Source organism: Sciurus vulgaris (genome assembly GCF_902686455.1).
Source record: "Sciurus vulgaris genome assembly, chromosome: 1".
NCBI classification, from domain to species: domain Eukaryota; kingdom Metazoa; phylum Chordata; class Mammalia; order Rodentia; family Sciuridae; genus Sciurus; species Sciurus vulgaris.
Window position 1 is genome coordinate 201086247 of NC_136461.1, and position 26926 is coordinate 201113172.

At 41.0% G+C, this 26926-nt stretch overlaps 1 protein-coding gene across 9 annotated transcripts in view; it reads right to left on the bottom strand.

Annotated features, from left to right (window-relative positions):
* CYRIB (CYFIP related Rac1 interactor B) overlaps window positions 1-26926 on the bottom strand; it is a 137913-nt gene that overhangs the window by 65682 nt on the left and 45305 nt on the right. For 3 of the 9 annotated variants that reach the window (XM_079112417.1, XM_079112421.1, XM_079112419.1), the window contains exon 1: window positions 14468-14605. The exons of 5 other annotated variants lie outside the window; for them this stretch is intronic. The gene's annotated coding sequence lies outside the window, so the exon portion shown is untranslated. Of the gene's footprint in view, window positions 1-14467; window positions 14689-26926 lie in introns of those variants that run through there. One more of the 9 variants, XM_079112411.1, reaches the window with a different exon arrangement.

A 26926-nucleotide genomic window follows, 5' to 3' on the forward strand; every position in this document is an offset into this window, starting at 1 on the left:
AATTCTGCAAGCTACCTACAATCATCCCATTAATTCCAATTCCATCCAAATCACCCAGTTTCTGTTACTTGCACCAAGGAATTTTGAGTGAATTATAAAGAATATTCTCCAAGGCCCTAGGGTTTGATTCCCAGCAACATAACACAGGAATATTCTTTGTCTCAGAAAGTTAACTGTAATTTCCTTTCTAACTTAAAAGTTATTTCTACAATTAAGCAAAACTTAACTATGTTACAAATGTAACTCAGAAGTAGACTTAAACAATAAAGATATCAGATATTAAAGATAATATAAATCAGCTTTTGAGACATCTAAGAAGTACCTAGAGTATTTAAAAAAAAAAAAAAAACTTGGGAGTTTCAAAGTATAAAAATTTGAGCATTAAATAAATATAATATCCAAGAAAAAAATGACAAAATACCATGATCACTTTTTAAGTATTGGCAAATAACTAAAACAACTTTCCAGGACAAGAATGAGGAAGCACATTTTAAGTATGTAAGAACATAAGTGTGATAGTGTTTTTTACAGCGTTCTCTCTGCAGAAAATGCTTCCTTTTGGGGCTGGGGTTATGGCTCAGTAGTAGAGAGCTCCCCTACCATGTGTGGGAAGGAGGGAAGGAGGGAGGGAGGGAGGAAGTAAGGAAAGAAGGAAGGAAATGCTTCCTTTTGTTTCATCTATTTCAAGTTACTCCAAGAACAATAACGAAAGATTCTCCACCTGGGCTCACCTTTCCTTGAATTTCCTAATTCATATGCTTCCTTATGCACATCAGTAAAACTACTTTTCATTCTTTCTGAAAATATTCCATATTTCCAACAAAAGTGGAATTTATGACAACACTAAAAACCAACCTTTCTTCCACCCTCGGTAGCATACCCCATATTCATATCAAATCCTCTACCTCTATTAGGAATTTTTAAGAAGTATATTTTGAGGAAGTAAAATACAGTAAGTAGAATAAAAATACAACTATAGAAAACATGTTAAGAATAGAAGAAGGTACTAACGTGTATATCTACTATGTACCCATATATTTTGCTAAATAGACCATGATTTCTTTTTTCCTTTTTTTGGTGCTGTGTTTTTTTTTTTTTTTTCCCGCCCATAAAAATGCAAAACTGGTGATGGTATCCTTTTTCAAAAGCAAGGAAAATGAATCTCAAAATTTAGTTTACTTTTACCATATTACTGTTAATAAAGAGTTGATCTAACTCCAGAACAATGTGTTTGTTCAAAAGTCAGTGCCATTTTTATCTACAACAAAATGCCTCAATGAGCATTCTTCTTGGAAAATTTTTCATTAATATTTTTCTTATTAGAAGGCATTAATTTTCAGGATATACAAAGAACTCAAAAAGTTTAACACCAAAAAAAAAAAAAAAAATCAAAGAACCCAATCAATAAATGGTCAAAGGAACTAAACAGACACTTCTCAAAAGAAATACAAAAGATCAATATATGAAAAAATGTTCAACATCTCTAGCAATTAGAGAAATGCAAATTAAAATAATATTGAGATTTCACCTCACTCCAACCAGAATGGCAATTATTAAGAATATAAGTAACAATATATTCTGACGAGGATGTAGGAAAAAGGGTACACTCATACATTGTTAAGGAACTGCAAATTTGTGCAACCACTCTGGAAAGCAGTATCGAGGTTCCTCAAAACACTAGAAATGGAATTACCAGTGATTCCACTCCTTGGTATTTATTCAAAGGGTTTAAAATTAGCATACTACAGTGATACAGTCACATCAATGTTTACAACAGCACAATTCACAATAGCTAAGCTATGGAACCAACCTAGATGCCCATCAACAGATGAATGGATGAAGAAAATGTGGCATACACACACAAGGGAATATTACTCAGCCACAAAGAATGATGATTTTATGACATTTATCGGTAAATGAATGGATTCTGAAGACTTGTCATGCTAAATGAAATAAGCCAATCCCAAAAAACAAAGGTCTAAAGTTCTCCCTGATATGTGGATGCTACCCAAAACAAGGCGGGGCAGATACAAGTTCAGTGCATTAGACAAAGAGGAATGAAGGGAAAGAAGAGAGGATAGAAATAGGAAAGACAACAGAATGAATCTGACATAACTTTCCTACCTACATATGTGAATACACCACAGTTAATCTCAACATTGTGTTCATCTACAAACCTGGGATCCGAACTAGAATAAAATATATTCCATGCTTGTATAAATGTATCCAAATAGATTCTACTGTCATGTTATATTAAAAATCAAGATATTGCAAAGGCTAAAAAACAAATATTTTTCTTATTAAAAAAACAATTGTAACCATTACACTGAACAAGCAAAGCCTGTGGTATGTAACCAAAAAAAAATCAACTTTTTGTCCACCACTGTCCCTTAAAGTTACTCTGTGGCAAGTTTTTGTCCCTGAACTTCTATTTAGGCAATCCCCATGATTTTGGGTCACTTTTAAGGAAAAATAACAATTGTGAGTTTAGAAACTGATAGATCATTAATATATCATCAAAAATGTCATTCAAGGTCACACAGCCTGGCATGCAGCGAACCAGCCCTACACAATTAAAGAGGACTGTACCTTTACCCCTCCCCTTCCATCTTGCTAGTTCTGATGGGGCAATTAAGTACATGGGAGGCCATAGGCACTCTCAAGAAATCTTCTCAGTGATTCCTCAGAAGTTCTCACTCATCCCAGCCCTGGGGATCTCTCATCCCAATTCCCATGCAAGACTAGGCATCTCCTCTGGGAATCCAGCATCCATCTTCATCCCCACTCTATCCGCCCCCCTTTCCACCCCATTCCTATGGGCTTTTTCTCATGAATGGTCCTCATCTGGTCCACTGGAAACACAGACTCCTTGCCCTTCCACCAAATTGGGAGAGGAATAGCAGTCATCCACACAGCAATCTCATTTTGCTATGCTGCAAAAGTAGATCATCTTTCACCCTTTAAAACTTCCAGATACGAGTTAGACAAAAAATCTACCGTGTTCCCCAAACTGCAGGAGTTCCATATTAGGTTCCCCAAGTAGTCCCCATCAACCCCCTTCTATCTTTACTGAGGAACACTGCTCATGCCCTGTCCCTCCCACAGTTGAGGGTGGGGTAGGAGAGACTGCTAGTATGCCACAACTGGATCCAAACACTGCCAATCTTCAACAACTCAGGTCAAAAAGTTTTCAAAATTCCAATTTTTTGAATGCTTTTATATCAACAGATGTACAGGTTTTAGAGGTCACAAGATCTAGTTTCTGGCTCTTTTACAAGGCCTATATGATGCTTTGCAATTCATTTCAGAAATGTGCATTTGTTAACTTATGGCCAAACAGAATAAGAGTTCCATTTTTATATTTTCTTACATAATATACTTTGTATTTTCTGAATTTTCCATAAAATGCAGGAAAATAAAAACACATAATCCAATCAGTTAGCCACTGTTAAAAGTTTCACTTTGTGTAAATCTTTCAACTGAAAATTTTCTTATTTTAACTTTTTAAAACCTTGTACAAAAAAGACTTCATTTATGATTCTATCGCGCAATCCAGTTTTCCACATAATTCAAGTATGCCCTTTACAAACACCATATTTCTACCAAATCAAGGGGATGGTGGTCTTTCTAAACCTGTCTCAAAATCTCTCTCATTTTGTCATTCCCTAAACCCCAAAACCTTAATGGTTCCCCACTGTCAGAGGTTAAACTTCAATCTTTTAAAAATTAAGCATAACCTACGCAGTCTCTTACGGTTATTACATCTCTAAATGTGATTTTAAACCATGTATTCATCATATAAAATCCTACTACAAGAAAAATGTGAATGTCAGGGAAGTTTCTGATAACAGGATTTGACCTACACTGGTTGATGAGTAATCCAGTCAGAGTTCAGCCCCAGTTGCACTACGGCTGCTGAAAGGACCTCAGGCTTCATCAAGGGTTACAGGATTAATTCACAAAGTGTAAAAAAGCAAAGGTTGTTGTTCCTTTATTAGCAGGGTAAAATTAAGCTTGCAGCAGGGATTAGTTCTCAGTATTCCAAATAAAATTCAGTATCACCACACATATACATTTTCTGGCTTCACATTCATAGTTACGAACTGCCAAAAATTAATCTAAATACTCTAGGGCAGATTTATGAAAACTTAAAATGGTTAAAACTGGACTTGGGGATTTTGTTAAGAGTTTCACATGACTTGCTATTCATTCATAGAGCATACATTTAAAAATGTTTAAAGTCTTCCTTCCAAAGATGAAATGAGAAGTAAATTCCATTTAAACATGCTACCAAGAAAAAGGCATCCATAGTTCTTAGTCCAAAGAGGCTTGTCTTAGAAGTTTGTCAGTAAAATGGAGAGAATTACAAAAGTGCCTAAAGAAAGAAAAATAATCAGTTCTCTCTTAAAGCTGACAATAAGTGTATTCACTGAAAAAGCACACAAGAACAATGAGTGTGGGCAAATACTGATGCGTCTTTATGTAAAAATGTGAAGTGAGAGTGAGAGTGAGAGAGAGAGAGAGAGAGAGAGAGAGAGAGAGAGAGAGAGTGTGTGTGTGTGTGTTTTCATATAACATGAATATACGAGTAAAGATGTCTGGAAAGATGGTCACCAAGTGACTACCTAGACAGTGATTTTTGCTTTCCTACAATGTTCCTTTTGTATTGATATGAGCATATACTTTTACAAGAAGTTACTTGGATTACTAAAATATGATCTGAAGTTACAATCATCAAGTCAGGCATGGCGGCACACTCCTATAATTCCAGCGATTCCAGAGGCTAAGGACCTCAAGTTCAACAACTTGGTGAGGCCCTAAGCAACTTAGTGAGGCCCCATCTCAAAATAAAAAAATAAAAAGGAATGGAGATGTATCTCAGTGGTTAAGTACTCCTGGGTTCAATCACTGGTTACCCCCAAAAAAGTTATAATCATTAAGCCATGTCATAGTAGCAAAAGTAAAGATACAGATAAATGAAACAAACACTGAAGTCCATAAACAAACCCATTCATCTGCAATCAACTGTCAACAGGACTTTGAGGCAATTCAACAAAGGACAGTCTTTTCAACAAATGGTGCTGATACAACTGGATATCCAATGTAAAACGCTGAACTTAGAAATTTACCTGCATACGATAAAGCTAATGAAAAATGGATCACAGTCTTAAATATAAGAACTAAAAAATTTTAGAAGAAAACACAGGAATAAATCTCATAACCTCTGAGTAGGCAAAGATTTCTTAGATATGACACTAAAAGTACTAGTCTGAAAAATAAATAGACTGGAGTCCACCAAAATTCAAACCCTTGAACCTCAAAAAGCATCATTAAGGTAAAAAGGATGTAGCTCAGTGATAAAGTACCTGACTAGCATGCTTGAGGCCCTGGGTTCAATACCCAACATTGAAAAATAAATAAATAGATAATTAAAATCATTTTTTAAAACAATTTAAAAAATTAGTATATAACTATGTTTATTGAAGGAAGTACTGGGTTTTTCTAGATGCCAAAGCCAAAAATCAGTGACATAACTATTTTAAATGAAAACATCCATTTAAATGGCATAACAAAATCATACACATACCATTTATCTTTATCTCTATTATCAGAACTGTACATGATGTTTACTTTCTATTTTTTAGCAGAGAACTTTTAAGTACATCTTTTTGACCTGATTAACCACTAGCCTCAGATCTTTACTAAGACTAAAACAAAGAATTATCTGCTTCTTTTACATTATGTCCTCTAGTTACACATGATCTTAATATGAATTTAGTTATACACAAATAAAAATACACTTAGATATGTGTATTACATATATGTATACCCTCCTACAGAAGAGACTAAAAAAACTACCCAAACCTACTCCAGAACTTCCCCGGATAGAAATCCAGAAAGGTCACATTTAAAGAGAAGAGGTTAATGGCAAATAGTAAGTAAATCCTTCCTGACTGTTCAGTATTTTTGATTAACTCATGAAAAAGTGACCTACATACAGTTCTCATTTTAGAGAGGATGAGGATAAAGGACATATATAAAGATTAGATACAGGCATTAGCTATAAGACTTGATGAGCAATGGTACCTTGATGAGGGAAAAATTATGGAATAAATTGCCTTAGGGAATTTGCTTAATTCTACTTTATGACTCAGGACAATTTCCTGCAATACTGGAAACCAGTTATACAACAAAACAAAACAAAAAATCTGTTTGTCCATCTCTTACTTATAGGACCCAAAGATTCAAAAGGAGATCTGAGAGACAGGAAACAGTGATAGCACTTCATGAAAAGTTCCTCAATCAGGAAGAATGATGAAGTGTTTGGATTTCTTTTATTAAAAATTATTTAAATAGAACTGTGCCTAGCATGTGTGAAGCTCTGGGTTCAAACACCAGTACCAATAAATAAATAAATAAATAAATATAGATAGATAGATAGATAGATAGATAGATAGATAGATATAAATACACAGGCTATCTCTCTACCCAAACCCAGCAAATTGAAAATGGTTTTAAGAAATTTAATTTCACTAAAAATCCATATAATAAAACAACATGATTTTTAAAAGTTGATTTAAAAGAACATTAGTAATCATCTAAAATAAAGTTCTTAATAGACGAATATTGTATATGTTAATAGACTACTAAGAAGGATCAGCACCACATACCAAAGACAGAATACTGGCCAGTTGTCACCATCACATATACCACAGTGAACTTTGGCACACCCATTTCAAAGGTTTGCCAACGCAACCCCAGGCTACGCATTTTTAATACTGCTTCAGCAAATTGTTCTATAAATAAAAGGAAAAGCCTCAATTTAATTACAGTCACATTTTAATACAGGAACTCTGGATTATTGAGAAGACTCTTTCCAAAATGCTTCAGTTCTTGATTCTCAGGCACTTTCCCTGCTTTTCCTTGGTGCATTATAATTATGCTCAGCGGGATCTGTTATTACACATCTGTACGTACACACTCAGGCACCCTACTTTTACCCACTAGCAATTTAAAAGTGACTCCGCCAGAGCTAGATTAGTTTACCTTCCCAAGTCTCTCAATTCCTGTACACTTTGACCCAAATGAATGGAATAAATGAAGTTCACTTCTATATACTTGTGAAAATGACTTGTTAAATATATAATATCAGAAAAACATGTACTAGTTAACACCAAATATAATTAATAACCAACAGCAAGTTATTTTCCAAATATTTTTAAAAGGCATGTTTACGAAAAATAACTGGGAGGATGAATTTATAATGATAATGATAATAATGAATGATAATATATAGAGCTAGAAGGGAAGAAGGGAGAAGAGAAAGAAAAGAAGCCAGAAAGAAAATGAGGCGAGCAAGAGGGTAAGGAGGGAGGGACGAGGGGGAAAACGATGGAGAAGAGGAAAGGACATGATTGCATGTTTAAACCTCCCCATGCCATTAGGCTCTCTTACACTTCTAATCTATACTGCCCCCTTTATATAATGGGAAAGAAGACTCCCTTAAAAATGTTGTGCTTAGCTGAATGTGGTGGTACATACCTGTAATGCCTGCTCCTCAGGAGACTGAGTCACTTTGAGGCCAGCCTGGGCAACTTGTTTCAAAATAAAATAAAAAAAGCTGGGAGGGGAGTTCAATGTGGCACAACACCTGCTTATCATGTCCAAATGTGAGGTCCTGGGTTCGATTCCCAGTACAGGGGAGTGCATGGGGGGAGGGGATATCTGAACATGTCAGTCATTTCTTTTTCTGAGTATATTAACAGTTGCCAAATTGCCTTAGAGAAAAATAGCCTCAAAATTCTATAAAGGTCATTACAGATTACTACCAAAAACAAAAACAAAAAACAAAAAACAAAAAAAAAAAAAAAAAACCAAGGAAATAAATAGCACCAATAGTATGTACCATGCCCTTACTACTACTACTACATGCCAGGAAATCTTTTTTAAAATCATATTTATTGAGGGATAATTTACATATGTGGGGAAATAATTCTCCGTAGATCTCTCTTTTGTATGTGTTGCAAGGAAAGGTATCGAATGTCTTTTGCTCCATACTATCTTTTCCAGGATGTCTGTTCCAGTGAACAGCCTTGAAAAATAAAGACAGTGTCTTCTTCCAGAGCAAAGGACAGGCATGTTTACAGTTCACCATAAAAGATTTAGTTCTCAAATCTCAGAACTTCTCTTCAGTAACAAAGTTCACAGGGGGTATGCAAGCACTACCTAGCCCTCTTCATGACACCTTGTAGACTGAGGGTCAGAAATTAGCACAAATGCTGATACTCTGGCTGCTGCTATTATAAAGAATAAAAAACTGTTCTCTATCTCTGGTTCAAGAATCTCATGTCTTCTACCAGCATCCATGAAAATATGAAAGGATAACTATTAGCCTACAATAGAATAAAATCTCAAATTATGGTTCTTACCAGTTTTGGCATCAAGGATAAGATGCTTACAGAGCCATGGCTTTAAGAGAAAAAATAAAGGCCCAAGTTCTGGACAATGAAAGAACAGGGATCTGAGAGTGAGCCTAGTTGCAGTGGGTTGGGAGACACACACTACCTACCTATTCATAAACAAGATCTGAATTAATAATGTTTAGAAACTGTGCAGTAAATGAAGTAAAATTGAAACTGGTGGCTTGGCTGTTCATTCTCTTCTGGGCTTGGAGAGGAGGGGATGGATCAGCAGTGGGCTCAGTCTCATGGCCCAGGTAAAAAGCAAATCGACTGTGAAGTCAAGAAATCCCCCACGCAAAATATGAGGTGTAAGTAATGTTATCCTTGCTGCCAATAACAAAGCTTCTAGTGAACCAAAAAGCATTAGAAATTTCTTTGGTTGAACTGAGAGGGAACAAGTGAAAGTGAATGCAAAGCCTTGATTACTGGCAGAGTTGATCTCTCCCTCCACATCCCCTGAATTTTTCCTGCTTCCAAACCCTCAAACTCCTCTGCTGTAAGGAGAAACATGATTAGGGACAGGCATAAAAGGCAGGCATAACCACCTGAGATTGCCCAGGGAACTTCAGGGAAGGACTCAAAAATATTACAGCTCTCTTGGATACAGGCACTCAGGGGAGAGAAGACATTCAGATTCAATTAATAGCGTTTGGGCAGGGTTTCCAATGGTTCAGGGAGCAAAAGAGATGGATGGGTGGGGTTCTTTAGGTCAGTTCAGTGTACTGTTATTTGTAGCAGGAACTGGTAAGTTATATGCTTGTATCTCCCTATCCTATAAATGCCAGACAAATTCTTCCAATCAGGGAGGAGTGCATATAGAAAAGTGCTAATTTGGGGCCCCACAACCCTAGTGACCATTTTAAGCTCCCTGCCTATGTGACTCATGATTTTACTGACTGGAGCATCCAGCAAAGGGAGGCAGTCTCCACCTGGAGGTGACCCTTAGGGTTTTAGATTCTGCTTCCCTGACACAGGTATCAGGTATTTTTTTTAAAGTAGCTATTAGCTTGCTTCTGGGTTCTGTGAAAAATTAATGCTTGACTCATGGAAATCTCACGAGTCTCCAGTCTGATATTCCTATTTTGGGGTGGATCAGCTCATAATCAATGACTAACAATGTAATAAGTCAAGGGAAAACACTTATTTGAAAACACATCTATTTTACCCCGCAAAGTAGCATCTCAACTTTATGTGAAAAGTAGCTCCCAGCTTTTTGGGTGAAACTTTACCCACACCCGTAATCACCAAATCTTATCAATTTAACACCATTCCCTTTTTATCAAAAGTATAGATCACTATCAGTTCTTTCCTGAACTCTGAAAACTGATTAACTTTCTTCCTGAGTCCAATCTGATTTCACCTTAATCAAGTCTCTAAAAAGAAGTCTTTCAAAAAGAGTATTTTACTCTCTGCTGTTAAAATCCTAGAATGATTTCCCCATTGCTTTCAGTCCAAACTGAACTGAGTTTGTTAACATGACTCATGCACACAGCCCTAAGGTTTACTTCTTTAATTTCATCTTTCCCATTCCTCTTTCACATTCCCTGTTACAGTCAGATAGAGCCAGTATCAGTTTCTAACATGACCTTTCGTCTTAAGGTTTTTGGTCTTCATGCCCCCATTCACTCTCCCTTTTGCCGGATTAGTCAGTCCACTATTGAAGTCTTAGTTTAGGAGGTATTTAATACAAAGTGGAGGAGGGTTTATCTTGACTCCTTAAGAGTGGGTACACACGTAACACATTCTCACTGCAATTACAGTGTCTACTTTTCTCTATCTTCTACTGTAAGGAGGAAACACAAATGTTTTATTCACTATTATATGTTGCTCATTAACTATTTAGGTAATCAATGAGAAGTCATATACCAAATATTGTGCCTGGTAACAAGGAAATTATATCTTCCTGCATTCCCTATTTTGTTGCACAGAAATTAACATAAAAATTCCACAATGATGTTTAAGGCATGAAACAGACATTGTTATTCCTAATTTATAACCTGAGAATCTCTTCATGTTATCAATTAAACGCAATGATTTTGCCCATACATATGGTAATAAAATTTTACAATGAGAAGAATCTCTAAGAGTATAGCCTACAAACTACCTAAGTCTACTACAGTAGTGGTGCAACTCAATGGTAGAATATATGCCTAACTTGTACAAGACCCTGAGTTGAATCCTGTTCACATATACACACATGCATGCACTCACACCAAAGTCTCTTTCAAGACCTAATAAATCTCAGGTTTATTTTAAACTTAAGTGCATTCAATTCTCTATTACCCTAAGAATAGAGAAACGGCATAAATAACCCCTGAATAACAGAATCTGGGAATGTCATAAATTTTTTCTTAGTAAATATTTTCTAAAAATATTTGACATAAACTAGTACTCAGTAAAATATGGATTACCTGAAAGCATGACAAGCAATCTATATATTTAAAGAATCAAAATTCTAAGAATGATTTCCTCATTTTGAAAGTTTTACAAATGTCACACATTTGCATTCCATTTATTTGCATGAGTAGAAAGGGGTAAAGCTATGGTTAGTGAGTAGGAAATCATAAACCTGTATATGCTCACAGGAACAGTACAGAACAAGTAAACATTATCTCTCTCCTATGTGGGAGCTGAAAGTTTGAGATTTGCTGTTTTAAGGATACCCTCCAAATAATATAAAATATATAGCTTCAAATTAGTATGTCGAAATGGAATTTTACCAAAGAGTATCAGTCATAAAAGCCAATCTTCTACATCTCACCTAGAAGTGTACTTGCAAAAATTATCTAAACTCTCTGACCCATACTTTCCTAAAGTTAACTGGGAAATAACTAGAAGCTAACCTATAAAACCTACCTACTATATATATAAACAATCTGAGGTATAGTTCAGTGTTCAATATTTCAACACAATAATTAAGAGTCAGGACACAGTCCTATCACTTATCAGCTGTTACTTGTTCTCTCAGATGTCTGACCAGAATACTGATGCCTACTTAACAGATTAAACCATGTCTTGGCTAGCAGTGGACAACATGCAAGTGTTAATTATTATTAACTTATCAGCACCACCACTCAAACTGCAAATTACCGTTGTATTATTGAATTACACCTTACACTTCTGCTATATGAAAAAAAAATTCTATGAAAAATAAACCTAATTTAGTGAACTGATCACAATACAGGATGAACTCACACATCCAAGAATTTTTATGCTGACTTTTAGAAACTTTAAATGCACAAAAAATTCTCTGAATTGACTACTGTTCTCCAATGCTGACAAGATGCATGTATTGAATACCCTTTCTAAGTAAACAAACCCATTCTATGGAACTAAATGGTAACACCAAATGGTGAGTCTGTTGTACTTTCTCCCCTAAAGATCACAAAATAATTTAAATAACCTAATATATGCAACTTTCAAAATATGCAAGATGCTTGAGAAAAATGAAGCTCAAAGCAATCACCTTCTTTCTCTATAACTTTTGCCACATAATTACAAAATGCTGTTCTACTCCAAGACTCTCAGAGCTTGCCATTCATTCCACAGTTCGATTAACAGAGTATTCACTATCCACCAGGCAAAACTGTCCTGAAGTCTGATGAAGGAACACAAAAGAAACCAAAAATAGGAGGCATGCCGCTAACAACATAATCAAGTATTTTCAAATATTATAGACTTGTTTTCCTTAAACAATGAAAGAAAATTATAGGCTCTTACAGTTGAATGCACCATTACTTAAGAAGAGGCAGGTATCAGTGACAAGCCATATTTTTCCCAGAGGAGAATAGGAATAAAATAAGCGTCTCTCCATACCTCTCCACCAATTGTTGTTTACTAGGTAAAGCTAAATGATCATGTCAAATATCAGTCAAATAATCTCAAGAGCAGTACCATTTAACATGTAGCATTTATTTTTGGAAAGTCCAAAGAAATTAACTTTAAGTCATTAAGTTAAATATCACCTGTAATCTATCAAAAATAAACTGCCCTTGCTTAGCTTTACTCAACAGTTGAAATATTTATGCTGGCACAACAAGAATCAATTCACTAGTCTCCCTTTGATCAACCAATCACTTTCTTGGGAAAAAAAATCTAGCCTCTACTCAATTTCAAAGAATCTAGAATTTACACTATATATATATCCAACAACATTTTACAAAGTAAGAGTTTCCTTGGAAGTAACTACACCACTATTAAAATTTTTAATTTTTTAAAAATCATCTAACAAAACCTCTGTACTCCCATGCCCCCCCAAAAAAGGAAGTAATCTGCAATACTAGGGATTGAACTCAGGCTTCACATATGCTAGGCAAGCTCTCTACCACTAAGGCACAATCCCACTTGTTTGGGACAAGGTCTCACCAAATTGCCCAGGCCGGCCTCCAACTTGAGATCCTCCTGCCTCAGTTTCCTGAGCAGCTGGGATTACAGGTGTGCACCATTGTGCTGGTCACAAAAAAATGCAATCTTGACCGAGTTAAGAAAACTTCCCTTTAAAGCAGTATCCAAAATCTAAATGGAAACAAATAGCCAAGGGCCCTTTTAAAACCTAGCTCCCAAGAAAAAAGGGCTGTTAGAAAATACTGCTGTTAATACTGATAGCAACAGCGTCATCATACTGACATGTAGGTAGGTGCGTGAGGACTAAAAATCTCCCTTGGCATTTGTTATGATGGACAACGAAAGGGGGGGGGGGGGGTGCTGTCATATCATTTCATGAACATTGATTAGGCAGTTTCAGTTAACTGCAACACTTTACAAATGGGCTATCACTGGCTCCAATTATCAAGTCATTCTAGACACAAAGCTTCTATTTCTATTATTAAGCTCAATTAAAGAATTAAAAGGATCAGTGTGTTTCTCAAGGTTCATTAGCCTAAAATGATCTGCAATAGTAAGGCACCAAACACCCAAGTGAATGAAATTCCTTCAGCTACACAGAACACTGGGATGTAATGTCAGCATGCCAAACTGCAAGACTAAAAAGAAAACAAAATGTACTGATAAACATTTCTCGCACAGCATTTAAAGAGTTAAAAGATGTCCAACTCAAACTTTTCTTCTGGGGGTGGGGGGAGCACAAAGTGTAAACAAATTTCAAAAATCTTGGCCTAATCCAGACTGGCACTTGGTGGTGAAGTATTCGGACATTTCGTCCGAATACTTATGTCCGAATACTTCGGCACGCTGGAGGACCTCAATACATGTTGACGGATGGGACAAGAAAAAGTCTCACCAAAAAACAATATGGAATCAGCAGAAATAATAATAATAATAACCTGTCAAATTTTATACACAGAGAATTTAATCCTCCAAATGCTCTTCTAGAGGAAGAAGCAAGAGACAAGGTGTTCGCTGTGACCCAGAATAGCCACGAAATTAGAAAACACACACACACACCCCGCAACTGCCACTTCCACGAGAGTTTGACAGTCTTGGAATTTGGGTAGAGATCGTGAGTCTGGAAACACACTAAGACCACACCCTAGGACTGAGCATCTGGACTTTAAACGCTGGGAATTAAAAGTCAACGCGTGCACAGGTCTGGCCGCACAGGTGGAAAACGAAGTGTCGGGGGCAATAAAAACAACTTCGCCGCCAGGGGCCCGGAGGGCTGGGCTGGGCGGCGCGGCGGAGCCCCGGGATCGGGGTGTGGAGCCCGGCGCCGGCTCCGCGCGGGGACCGGGAGCGGGGCGGGGGCGCAGGGGGCGCGCGCGGAGCAGCCCGGGAGCCAAAGGTCACGGGCGGCGGCAGGACGCGGGGGCGGCGAGCACGCGCGAGGAGGTGCGAGTGCAAGCACCGGGCAGAAGAAAAGAGGCTCCGAATGAATGAGCGCCGGGCAGGCCGGGCGGCGCGGGGGAAGCGGGCCCACCGCCCCGGGCACGAGGCAGCCCCGCGCGGGCCCCGCCGCGCCGCGCCGCCTCTCCGCCAAAACCGGGTCGCGGGGCAGGAGAGCCAAGGGTGTGAGGGAGAGGAGAAAATGGTAAAAACCAATCACTCACCCTCCCTCGAGCCTCCAGGCTCTCAGCCCCGCTCCTCCGCCCTCCTCGAGCCGCGGCGGCGGCTCCTCAACGGCGCTAGGGGGAGCCCCGGGCCCGGAGCGGGGAGCGGCGGCGGCCGGACCGGGAGCCCCTCCGCACCTGCCCCTGTGGCGGAGCCGCGACGAACTAGGCGGCGGCGACGGCAGCGGCGGCTCCGAGCGGGGAGGGCAAGTGACCCGGATGTACAGGGTAACGGCGAGAAGGGGGAGGGGGGAATGCCAGGAAGTGAGGGCGCCGCGGACCTGTCCGGCCGTGCGCATGCGCCAGGCGCCCGCCCCTCAAGGTAAATCCTCAGCCCTCCTTCTCCGCCCCCTTTTCCCCCGCCTCTCCGGAAAGGGGCGTGGCGGGGCCGGAGACAGGTGGTCGCGCGGGACGCCGGGCGGGGAGCCAGAGGGCGGGCCGCCCCTCCGCGCCCCCGCCCTCCTTAAAGGGGCAGCACTTTCCCGTGAAGAGAGCTTCTAAGTAGGTTGAGGTCTCCTTGTAGAGGTGGGAGACAGGTTCAGAAGCAGCGGCGACCTGCCTCAGGTCAGCGAGCTCGAAAAGGGCAAGAACTGGCGCTCGCGACTCGCACATTCAGGCTCGGTGCTGAACCCAGTGGAGCTGCCACATTCCAGCACCCAACGCCAGGAATGGCTGGGCTCTTGGCACGCCTTTCCCTCTCTGACCAGGTACCTAGGAGCAGATGCGCTTGGCAGGCTCTGCAGAGCCGAGAGATGCACCGTTATCGCCTGCGATGGTATCAAGGAGACGCCCTTGGGAGGTGTTAAATGATCAGTCTGAGAACAGATACCAGACACCACTTGATCGTGGCATGCCACGAACAGCACTTTCAGATAAATCCGACCCTTGTTTTGGGATGGGCTGCGCAGAAATGTCCAGTGGGCCAGGAACTTGAATGTGGCAGAGGGCACAGCCACGTCACTACTTCCCTACTTCCCCTGTCACTCTTGGGTGAAGTGAAACACATGAAAACAGAATATCTTATCTAAATAGCTCATCCAAATCCTGCTGTAAAACTCCCAGATTTGTTTTCGTTAACATTAAAGCGTAAAAGATAAGTAAGCCTACCTCTCCCAGGGGTATTTTTAATTTGCTGAGCAGATCACTAAGATGGAGGTAAATGGTTGTGAACACAGGTCAAGTGCCCAAATGAAAATCCCAGGGAAGTATAGACTTTCCTCCCCAGGAAAATGCAAGAATGTACATAAATATGCATAGATTTCTGAAGACTTATGGCCCCAGGAAGCCTATCTCTGAAGCCCTAATCATGAAGCCCCACTCTAGTCAAATAGAACTGTTGGCCTTACTGTATGTGGCCAGTGAATGACTCTTTGCACCCAAACCTGAAAAGTGCCTTTCCTTTATAAAGTCTCTCCTCTTGAGTTACATGGAGACCAAACGGCATGTAAATTGCACCACACTACATAGAAATGAATTAAGAAGGCCATGGAGAGGCTAGGTGACTTTCTCAAAGCACACATTAAGCAAGAGTCCCAGGCTTCAGACCTTTATCTTACCTGTCTCACTTATGGACTTGGGAATTCCACACTGTATCTATTATAATTTTCATCCATTTTGATTAAACTGGGGGAGCTGGTATTTGGGAAATATTGATACTAACCTCACAATCCAATTCAAGAACATTGGTCTATTTGTCTGACACACCAACATCCAGTGGTCCCCATATGTGCACACTGTCCTCACTGAACCATAAGAAAAGTTCCTACATGTGCCCAGTCCCTTAGATAAGAGCTCTGAGCAATAACACACCTCTTCTAACCAACATCCCACCAAAAGCAGAACTCTAGTCCCTAATATCCCAACACCTGAACATCATTTAGCTTAAATATCTCAATTGTGGGGAGCTTGGTACTGCAATTAACAGCCTCCTCTGTGAGGAACCTTTACATTGAGCAGAAATCTGGTGCCCACCAATATTCATCCTTCAGTCGTAATTTATCTCTGGGGAGCAACAAAGACATGATACCAGTGCAAGGAGCTTATAATCCAGCTAAGAGATCAGCAGCTCACTGATGCAATGATAACAGTAAATAGGACCAGTCCCATGTGGAGTATGGAGCACCCCTCTCAGAGACACCTTTCCCCTCATGAGCCAGAGCCCCTTCCTGGCCTGTGTAAGAATACATGAGTAAGCTCTGCCATTATCCCATGTAGGGAAGCTGGCTCAGAAAACAAGACCCTACAAGAAGTGCTGAATTCATTCTTCTATGATCCCTCATCATCTTTCATCAGTGTAATCACATTTCAGCTGAGGCTAAAGCTTTGAAAGTTTTAGACTGCAAAAACAAGCAGAGGGCCACCAAGAAAGGATATTCACAGGAGAGCAGTGGCCTCAGTGGTGACGCAATCACTGTGGCTAGCTAGCATTTCTGGAGTCCTCACCGGGCGCCAGGCCCTTGAGTAAGCCCTTGACTTGCATTTCCCTCTTTGTCTTTCACAGTCATTTTCATGTCTGTTTTATAAATGAGGAATCCAAGGCTCAATATGTGATAGACCCAAGATCTGAACCCAATCTGTCAACTCCAGTTTGTCTGTTGCTCCACTTACACTGCATTGCTTCTGTCTACTTCTTAAATTTCAAAAGATGTGTTGCTTTCTTTAAATGCTGTTTCCTTTGAAATTCTTTTTTTTTTTTTTTTCTTTTTCGTTTTTTAATACTGAGGATTGAACTCACACATGCTAGGCAAGGACTCTCTCCCACTGAGCTACATCCTGAATTGTTCCCTCCCTCCCTCCCTCCGTCCTTCCCTCCTTCCCTCCTTCCCTCCTTCCCTCCTTCCTTCCTTCCTTCCTTCCTTCCTTCCTTCCTTCCTTCCTTCCTTCCTTCCTTCCCCCAGAACAAGGGATTAAACTCAGGGGTCCTCTACCACTGAGCTATATCCCCAGCCCTCTTCATTTTTTATTTTGAGACAGGAGATTGCCAAATTTCCTAGGCCGGGTTCAAACTTGAGATCCTTCTGCCTCAGCCTCCCAAGTCACTGGGAAGTTAAAGGTGTGTGCCACCATGTCTGGCTTAAAATTCTTCTGTCTTATTAAACCAATTGTAAAACATTTTAGAAAACAAACTGTTTCATTCAGTCCTTGACTTATTCGATCAACACATATTTTTGCCCCTCTACTAAGTCCTAAGCACCAAACTGAGGGCTAAGTGGAAGACAGTGAGACACAGGGTCCTGTTCTCTGAGGGACTTGGAGTTAAGTGAGAGGGAGGGCTGGAACCTCACAATCACAACACAGCAACTCGTCATGATTTAGGACAGAAGAATCAACTCTTCTCGGGACAGCTCCAAAGGCTTAATCTTGTAGAGAAAGAGGAAGTAACAGGAAGAAAAGAAACAGGCTGGGGGAGACTGAGGGGACGAGACTGTAAAGGACCTCATCTGCTATGCTAACGCATTTCAACTTGACTCCTCGAGGTAATAACAAGTAAACAAGCTTCCAGGGGCTCTGAGGCCATAGAGGGGTGCATGTGAGAGGAGGATAGCTTGAGGATGTAACTCGGGGGTAGTGCTCTTGCCTAGAATATGTGAGGCTCTGGGTTCAATCCCCAGCGCTGCAGAAAGAAAAGATTGCCTAGTCTAGGAAACTGGTAGTGAAGGTGAAGAACAGGCATCAGAATTAAGATACTGATATAGGATCTACAGGAATTTGTGGCTGGTCGAATCTGGGCTGAGGAAACAAGAGCTAAGGGGAATGATCCCAAGGTACCTAGCTTAGCAGACTAACTGGATGGTGACACCATCCAATCCCAACACCTTTACACAATTTTCATTTCTGTTCTCCAAACTTCATCCATGCGTATGCACATTGCATTAACCAGCATCTGCAGAAATGTGTAACTATTTCCCAGTGCTTTTTTATATTTCCACACAGTTGCATTGATTATTTTTAATAGCTGCAGAATATCTGGTCATGTTGAAATGGCTGTTTCCTTCAGCCTGAAGGTCCACACCCTATATGCCTGGCTTACTCTAAAGTCACTCAGCTCTGGGCATTTTGCAAGAGATGAGCTGAGCCAGGAAAGACAGCTTTTAGGCAAAGGGTCTTGGAAAACTGTGGCCACAAGGGCCAGTAAGACTGCAGCTCTCCTGGGAGAGGCCTGGGCAACTGTCTTGTGTGTAGAAGCAGCAGAGCTCTGAGAAAGAACCTGTCACCCATGGGGATCCCAATGTCTAATCATCCATGGAAGCTAACCCCTCAAATCCTTTCCAGTCCATTTGTTCATTTATCCATTCATTTATTCACTCATCCCACAATACATTCTTGTGAAGCACATAGCAGAGAGCAGAACCGAAACCACCTCTTAAGTTCTGGATGCATCTCTTAAGTTCTACAACTTACATAAGTTATCCAACCTCTTAGAGCCTTGGTTTCCCCATAATTTGTTGTTAAGTATTAAGCCAGATAAAATTTATAAAATATTGCAGACTGAACAAGGCTTAGGCTAAGTTCAGTAATTATTTTCAGTCTTCATTCTCTCATTCTGCTTTCTTGATTCTCAACACTGTGCCTCAAGTTTCTGACCAAACCTTCTAGGCAAGGTCACGTGCCCTGGAATTCAGAGCCCGAATCTGCTAGGGAACTGGGGCCACTCGATTGCTCTAAACGTCAATTCCCTATCTGTACAGTGGGTGTTAAGAATCTACCCACTTCCTATGAATGCTGTAAAGCTCTCATAAACACTGTACAGGAAAATACTTCCAAAAAACCCAAAACACAGTCATTTTTGACCATTACTGCTATGATAGACATCTGTTTTGTTTTTTCTCTTAAAAAAAAAGAAAAGAAAAAAGATGACCTCAGCATAAATTCCCAGGATTGTAATTACTAGGTCAAAGGATCTGAACATTTGTATGGCTCTTGATTTGCATTGTCCAACTGCCTTAGAGAGTACTCTCAACATTTGTTGCCATCCAAACCCAAATACACCCTTCAGTACGTGTAAGCACCTATGGACTAGTTTGTGTTACCTCTGCATCCAGTCTTCTCCTCATGGAACATTTGGGGGTGCCTATCACCTGCTTCTCCCTTCCTTTCCCCAGGATGAATGAACCGGAAATCCTTGAGCAAAGAGACACCTTTCAAACCTCTCCATCACAGCAGGGGCTCAAGGCTAAAGGCTAAGACGTTAGTGTAGCCTTAAGATTGAGGATCCAATGAATATTGTATGAATGCAGAAGAGGGGGCAGGGGAGACTTGGGAATCCCTTGGGTGGAGCTAGAAGCTCATTCCCCACTGAAAGATGACATCAGAGCTGCTATTCAAAAAGAACCCAAAAATGAAGCCAACAAATTAAACCTAGCACCTTCCTGTTGTTGAGCAAAACCTTAACCAATCCCCAAGGAGCCATAAAGTTGTCCTTGTGGCCATTATTTCCCCTGAGTTAGAAGGTCTACCTAAGAGTCTCAGTCGTGTCTCCAAAAAGAACACATCTCACAGGAGAGGCAGCTCCAAGCCCCATTTCCCCATCCTTCCCAGAGACAGGCAAGAAGGAGGAGAAGCCCATTGCCTAACGTTCACTGTTCCTTCTCAGAACCTCAAACACACCTTCTGATAGCCGCTCCTGGCTTTCAGGTTCACAGGCTCCTACAGATGTGCCCCCACCTCCCGTCACCCATTCCCTACCACCACACTGGTTTTCTCCTTCCTGGTACTTTTCCTTCCTTCTCAAACTATAGTTTATTTAACAATTTTTTTTTAGCTTGGAAATGTTAGCACTGTGAAGGCAGAGACTGGGGCTGTCTGTCATGCTCACCCCAATCCCTGCTGTGTGCTCAGCCCCTGAAAGAGTCCATAAACATGCTGAGTGGCTGAAAGGAGGGCCTGGGCAGTAAACGGGGTGTCCCAGCCCCAGGTACATTTTTCACCCTGATGGTATGAGTAATACATGTCGATTGCAGCAAAATTTGAAAAGAAATATGAGCAAAAGGAAGAAAATATAAATAGTCATGATCCAGCCACCCACACCAAGTGGATACCCTTCCAAACATTTTTGGGGTATCTATATAAAGATGGTATATATTTTTATAAAAATGGCTTCCATATCTGAATAGAAACCCGCTGTGTCCCATCTCACCGTGTATCTTGGTCACTTTTCCTTAGTGAAGGTACTTTAGGTACATAATTTTTAAGGGCTCTATAATACCCCGTCGGGCATTCACACCCTGACGTATTTAACAAATGGAGTCTGAGTTAAGCTGGAGAGAGGTTTCTTCAGCCTCGATAAAGGTAAAATGTTCCATTCCAGCACTTCCCCTGACAGGCCTCCATGCCTGCCTGTGTTTGTGCTGCTCGGTTATTTCCCAGATCCATACTCCCACCGCCCATTGGCCACCTGGAGTTATTAGAGTCCCTGTCAGTGAGGGAAGCAAAATTGTTTGCAGCCGGAAACGCTGAAGGATGACGAAGCCAGGACAATGCCTCGAAGTTCAAACTGGGAATCTGCTGCTGACACACGGGACCAGAATGACGAGCTTTCTTAGTGCCAAGATTTTAATTGGAAAAAGAAGATAAGATTTTTAAAACCTTGCCTTCACTTCCCCCTCCCAAGCCCGTCCCCAAGGCAAGGTTTTCCCCAGGAGGGATGGGCTGGTCCAAGGGTTACTGATGTAAGCAGTTCACAGTCCAAAGCCCATTGCTCCCTTTCAGACTCACTGGCTGCAGAAAAATCCATGCGGGCTCACAGTCAGGATGAGATGCCCTTCTCCACAAATAGCTCTTCCAGCCCACTGTGAGGTCCCGCAGCACAAAGGACTGCCCACTTGGCATTTTCAGCTCTGACAACCACATCCCCTTCCCCAGCGAGGGCACAGGCACAGGAGGGGGTTTGCCTGAAGGTGGGGACAAGATGCCATAAATTCAGGGATGGCACCAGAGGAACAGAAAGAAGAAGAATGTCTGGGTGGGCCATTCATTTCTGAGCGTCACCCTTTGGTGACCTCAAAGCCAAACAGAGGTTAATCTTGGCTGCTCCATCCACTTTACAGATCACACCATCAGAGTTTGATGAAAGCTTTACCTAAGAGAAACAGAACCCTTAGTCAGAGTCAGGGTCATCAATTTATCAAGGCCATTTTAAGAATCTTTAATGAGTTCTACAGAAAGGTGATTAAGAGGAAAGGATTTGGTTGCAATAGAATGATGGAAGGAACTATTACCACCAATATCCCTAATCGATTGCTTCGTTTCAGCTGGCATTGTACAAAAATGGTCTCCACAAATTTAAATTTAAGCCTTACAACATCATGACAGTAATGATGACAACGTCCTTACTCCTTGTTTCCAGATGAGAAAGCTGAGGGCGAAAGAGCACAAGTATCTCACGAACGCTTCCGGCAGACAGAGGCAGGAGCTGACCCCAGGGCCCTGCAGGTGTTGGCCCGCGCCAACCATTCCACCTCCTTGCTTTGCCTCCCCCTTTCCTTCTTTCTTTCAGTAAATATTAAGTAAATCCCTCAGTGTCCAAGCTCCATTTATAATGCTACAGTACTCATCTCTACAATAGGCACAGCAGTCACCTAATAATAGTTACCATGAGAACTGACTAAAATAATAGGAACATATGAAACTTCCCATGTTCAAAATGTCATTAGGCATTAAAAAAAAAAAAAAAAAACAGCAATTACCTATAGTTAAAGCTAACATGGAAAAACTCAGCAAAGTTTAAATGTCTGGTACACTCTTAAATAAACATATAATTATGATAGGTTTTGACATTTGCTATTTTAATATTTCTTATGGTTTATATATGTGGTGTCCCCCAAAAGCTCATGGGTAACACAATACCAGAACATTCTGAGGTGAAATGAAATGAAATTATGAGAGCTACAAACTTAATCAGTAGATTAGTCCACTGATAGGGATTAACTCGGTGGTAACTGTAGGCAGGTAGGGTGTGGCTGGAGGAGGTAAGTCACACTGGGGGTGTGCCTTTGGTGGTTTATATTTTTCCCACATTTTTTATTGGTGCATTATAGTTGTACATAATGGTGGGATCTGTTGTTACATATCCATACATTCACACAATATAACAATATAATTTGGCTGATGTCACCCCTGGGGTTTATATTTTGTCCCTGGTGAGCAGAGCTCTCTCTCTCTCTTTCTCTGCTTTTGGTTACCATATCCTGAGCTGCTTTCCTCCATATGGCTTTCCACCATGATATTCTGCCTTACCTTGGGCCCAGAACTACAAAGTCAGCTATCTATGGGCTGAGACTTCTAAAACCATGAGCCAAAATAAACTTTTCCTCCTCTACATTGTTCTTGTCAGGTCTTTTGGTCACGGTCACAAAAAAAGCTGACTAAAACAATATTCAATCTTGGAAGGTTGCAGACCACAGGGGCTGAGTCAGAAGGTTCAGCCAGGTCTGAAGAGATGAGAGCCATGGTCTTCACTGTCAGCAGTAGGTTATTTATTTCATGGAAAACACTTAGCAGAGTTCCTGGCAAATGAAAGTACTCAATAAATATTAGGGTTTTTTTCTATTATTTTTATTAATAAATTTGTTACTTTCACTAAGATGTTTATAGAGTTGCTCATTACAGCATTATTTACAATAGAAACCAGAAACAAATTAAAATTCCCTACAGCATAGTAGTGTTATAGAAAACTGTGTTTAGAATTAATGAAAATTATTTTAACTAAAATTTTAAGGACCCTACTTCGCTACCAGAGGGATGTAAGATCCTGAGCAAGCCATGTCTTTTCTCTGTCCTGTTTTCTTGACTCAGAAATGAAGGGTTTGTGCTCAGTAACTCAAGTTCTCTCCAGATTTAAAGTTGTATCATCCTGAGGTTCTAAATAACTTACAATCAACTGACCTCAGGATAACAATCAATTGCCAAATATAGAGGGAGAAGGCAGAAACATGAGAGAACGTAACTGCTTATAAATTAACATTCTCAACCTTCATTAATCCTACTCTGGACTAAAGACCTTTTCCACAGATTATCCCCTCCCAACATAGCATGTATTATTTATCATCTCTCTCCAGACCAAAGTTCATGACTGCAGAGATTGGGTCTGATCTGTTCTCTGATGTGTTCTTAATCCCTAAAACAAAGCCTGGTGCCTAGCAGGAGCTCAGTTAACATATGTTGATTGAAAAAGTGTGAATACTACATTAAAAGGGCAAAGTACAAAACTGCCTACATAATAGAATAACATCCCTATAAAGTACATATCCACATGGGGAAATGGCAGAAAGAATCAGAGAAGTTAAAACTCAATGATAACAGGGTGAGAACACAGATGAAACAGATTCTTTTTTAAATGTTTTGAACAATTCGTTGTTCAAAACGATGGCAATTGAAAAGGGGGGAGTTCAGATGGGAGAAAAGGGAAAGAAGCACTGGGTGGGGTGGTGCACACCCTTAATGCCTGCCTGCAACTTGGGAGGCTGGGGCAGGAGGACCGCAAGTTCAAGGCCAGCCTCAGCAACTGAGCAAGGCCCTGAGAAACATGGTGAGACCCTGTCTCAAAATAAAAAAGCAAAAAAATGGGGCAGGGGATGTGGCTCAGTGGTTAAGCGCCCCTGTGTTCAATGCCTGATACCAAAAGAAAAAGAAAAAAAAAGGGAGGAAAAGAAGCAGAAGAAGCCAAAAGAAATGAAGAACATAAAGAAGGACAGGAGGGACCCAAACAAATAAGACTTACGGCTGGGAGTCATTACTATACTGAAGTTAACAGAATCACAGGGACAGAAAGAAAACTAGGTAATAGCATGCCAATAAGGAAAAGCCAATTTACCTTGAACTTTTAATTATAAACTAATAGCTATTAAACTAGTCCCAGGTGGATACAGCTTTCCCCATTAGCTGCTTCAATCAATAGAAGCTTTGGTGAATTTAAGAACAAAGGGGCATTTGGGGTTGGTACATGTTACTTTTCCCCCCAGTCCAAAGTCGTGTGTGTGTGTGTGTGTGTGTGTGTGTGTGTGTGTGTGTGTACTAGGGACTGAATCTAGGGTGCTTTAACACTGAGCTACATCTCCAGTCCTTTCATTTTTTAATTTTGTGACAGGGTTTCAAGTTGTTGAGGGTCTTGCTAAGTTGCTGAGGCTGGCCTCGAACTTGCAATCCTCCTGCCTCAGCCTCCCAAGTCACTGGGATTATAGGCATGTGCTACAGGCTCAGAGCTTTATTTTGATCTACTGCTATAGATGCAAGAAAAATGCATCTTGGCCACATACTAAGGCTAATGTGTATGTGCCACCAATATCATTAGTCAACCAATCAACCATATATCCTTTGTCACATGGAGGAGGATATTTCTTCCTACTTTGGGAGGATAGTGGTAGGAATAAGATGCCCAAGGAGGACCTCATCCTACATTTCACCACGTCACAGGGACACTCATGCTGCTTGCAGGTTGAATCTTGACCCCTTCCTTTGACCCCACTCTGCACTTGGGAACACATGCTGCTCTTAGTACCTCCAGCCCCCACCCGCCTGGACTCTTCACTATGTCCAGCAATCTGCCACTTGGTGCGAACCAGGTCAGATGCCCTGCTGCGAGTGTCTCAGAGCCCAGTGCCTCTCGTTTACAGCACATATCACCACGGTCGTTACGGTTATCTGTGCAGTCCCTCCAACACTAGGAGCTCCTCCAGGACAAAGGCCACGCTGTTTTGCCACCACTCTGTTCCCCAGGGCAGGCAGAGGCTGGTGCCGTATCTGACATGGGGCGTGCACTCAGTACACAGCTGCGGTCAGGTAAGGAGATGGCATCTGTCCACTGTCCTGAGTTAGCCAGTCCTGGGATTTTAACCCTACTCTGAATCCCAATATGGCTACAGCCCTGCAACTAGAGAATCAGATAAGCAACATTCCTCAAAAGTAGCCTAGTTGATAAAGTCACCAGCGCTGTGACCTAGTATTTGAAAGCTTCAGACAGAACAATGCCGGTAAGTCCAACATGAGCTGAAAGTGTGAAGAGCTGAGGTTCTCACAATGACTTTTTGAAGTGAGAGAAGCAAAGATATTGCGTAAGATTTGCAAAAAGGCAGTAGCGGCTGCAGAATGTTCCAGATAAGAAGTTGAACTGGTTTAGCTGGCTTCCTCGCTCAAGTTCTGGAACCGACTTCATGGCAGTGCACAGGTTTAATGAGAAGGCAGCCCTGTCCCCAGGAGCAATGCATGCATGAAGGAGGATAAGGGGGAAAGGGTCGCCTTTCCCAGGGTCTGCTACTGCTCAACCCATGGACTGTAGAGAATGTCTACTGTGCCCATTTCAGTATTGATTTAACATTTTTATGCAACAGGCCATTTGTATATATGAGTACCTGTGTCAGAATTTGTGAATGAATCACCTAATTTTAAGAGTAGAAGGAATCTCGGAACTCACCTTCAATTCAATTTTTTACCCATACGAAACCAGGGGGCCCAGGTGGTTAAGCACTGTCTTCACGAGCCCAGGGGGGTTTGCAGGAGCACAGTCAATCCCCAGGCCTGGACCCTGGGCCCAGAGTGAAGGTCAAGGAGTTCACATCCACACCACCATCAGAAAACCACTGAGTTCATTTCCAAAGGTCCGTCTGGGTCACTGAGGTATCAATGGTGAAAACTCTACTAGTAAGCAATATGCAACGTTCAGCGTGGTATCCAGGTGGTTTCTCAGGGTAAAAGGGGGACAATTAAATTACTACCCTTATTTAGTCCTCATTACACACAACTCTCTTCCATCACTAAAAAAGAATTGTGAGAAGATATGTGTGCCACATGAGGGGAAAAAAAAATCACATGGAAATGCACATTATATAGGTTCCCAAGTCACCCAAAGCAGTGGGGAATGGACTCACTTGGTAGTGATCTTAAACTGCTTACAGAGTTCCGGTAAGTATGATTTCCTGCTGGTGTGTCTTTGCCCACGCTGTTGTTCTGCTAGAAACACCTTTCCTGGCACTCCTGGCTTCCTGCCAAACTCATACCTACACGTGGTAGCACCGGTCAGAGACCTCCATGCAGCTGAATAAGCATTTCAATATAACTTAGTTTCTCTTCCTGCCTCATGGTAACTTGTTGCAGTCCTATTTACTCTGCAATCCTTCTGGGGTACCGAACATTGTAGCAATGCTGTGAGGGTTGCATAGCATGGTACTCAGTCGAGAGAAGTGCTACAAAAGTACAGGTAATATTTTATTAATTTATTTAAACTGATTCTCTGAGACACATACACCGTGGTTTTGATGGCTGAATCCACCAACCCAAGATTAATAGCCTGGTCTACTATACTCTTTTCTCTTTCCAAGCCACAAAGCAAAATAAACTCACCCTCAATTTATAACTTCACAAAATGTGCTTTTGAATGCTGACTCCTGAATCTGCTGTGGTTATTAAATGGATGGTTGTATCCATCAGGATGGGACAGGTTATGCTATGGGAACAAAGAACCCTTAA